The sequence below is a fragment of the Chrysochloris asiatica genome, unplaced genomic scaffold (genome assembly GCF_000296735.1).
Source record: "Chrysochloris asiatica unplaced genomic scaffold, ChrAsi1.0 scaffold00021, whole genome shotgun sequence".
NCBI classification, from domain to species: domain Eukaryota; kingdom Metazoa; phylum Chordata; class Mammalia; order Afrosoricida; family Chrysochloridae; genus Chrysochloris; species Chrysochloris asiatica.
Genome location: NW_006408539.1, coordinates 23,002,895 through 23,004,461, shown reverse-complemented (window position 1 = coordinate 23,004,461; position 1,567 = coordinate 23,002,895). Strand labels below are relative to the sequence as shown.

The 1,567-nt window shown below is 40.7% G+C and overlaps 1 protein-coding gene across 1 annotated transcript in view; it reads right to left on the bottom strand.

The window, feature by feature from the left end:
- The window catches only part of CCDC102B (coiled-coil domain containing 102B), a 64,705-nt gene that overhangs the window by 45,277 nt on the left and 17,861 nt on the right, over nt 1–1,567 (bottom strand). The window lies entirely within an intron of this gene.

Here is a 1,567-nt window from a genome sequence, read left to right as displayed (position 1 = left end):
TAGGCACATTGGTAGTATTCTATCATAGACAGCATTGTACTTCATGACACATCTTCATATGTTCTTTTTGACAATTAATGTAACACCATTCCTCTTCAATTTGTCATTCCCCGCATAGTAACCCATATGGTTGTCAGATTCAAAATGGCCAAATCCAGTCCATTTCAGCTCACTAATGCCTAAGATATTGATGTTTATGTGTTCCGTTTGATTTTTTTGACAATTTCCAATTATCCTAGATTCATACTTCATACATTCCATGTTCTGATTATTAATGGATATTTACAGCTGTTTCTCTTCATTTTGAGTTGTTACCCTTTAGCAAATGAAGGTCCCAAGGACTTTACTCCAATTGCATCATCATAGTCAACTCTTTGACTTTGAGGAGGCAGCTCTTCCCCAGTCACATTTTGACTGCCTTTCAATCTAAGGGTTTTATTTTCCGGCACTATATCTGACAGTGTTTTTCTGTTATTCATAAAGTTTTCAGTGGCTAAATATTCAGAAATAGTTCCTCTCTCCTTCTTTCTAGTCTGTCTTCGTCTGGAAGCTCATCTGAAACCTGTCACCATGGGTGACCCTGCTGGTATTTAAAATAATGGTGGCATAGCTTTCAGAATTACAGCAACTCACAAGCCACCACAGTATGATAAACTGACAGACGAGTGGTGGTGAGAAGTTCTTACACATTATCAAACACCTTGAGGTAACAAGTCACTAGGTCTGGGGGGCAGGTCTCAGAACCCCCATCTCAGAGGACGCCATAGTCAGTTGGGATAGTAGAGTCCACAAAGACAATATTCTGCATTCTACTTTGGTGAGTAATGGTTGGAATTTTAAAAGCTCATGAGCAGCCGCCTAAGGTGTAGCTATTGGTCTGTCCTTGTATGGAAGGAAGAAGAGTGATGAAAATTGAGGACGCTTGAATAAATTAATCCAATGGACTGATGGAACACGTGAATATCAGTCTTCTTGACCCTGAGACCTGAAGAACTAGCTGGTGTCAGGCTACCACTCCGAACTACTCTGAAAGGAATCACATTATAAGGTCCCAGGTAGAGTGGGAGAAAATGTGGAACAAAACTAAAATTTATAAATAATATTTAAAAAACAGACTGGGCTTACTGGTCAGAAAGAGTAATGACTCTCAGTTATCCTTCAAGTCTGGAATGGAACTCACCCTCCTGGCCCAGGTTTCAGCTAAGAGGTAAATAGATACATAGGGAGAACACTAGTAAGGTATGCTCACCATAGAACAAGGAGCTCTGGCAATGTAGTGGATTATGAGGTGAGCTCCTAACCAAAAGGTCAGAAGTTTGACTCTACCTGCTGCTCCATGAGAGAAAGATGAGGCTTTCTGCTCCTATAAAGATTTACAGCCTCAGAAAACCTATACAGGATCGCTATGTGTTGGCACCAACTCCATGGCACATAACCACCACCACTAAGGAGCATCCAACCTTTCAAGATCAAAAGGACACCATTTACCTAAGGACAAAGGACACCATTTACCTAAGGACAAAGGACACCATTTACCTAAGGACAAAGGACACCATTTACCTAAGGA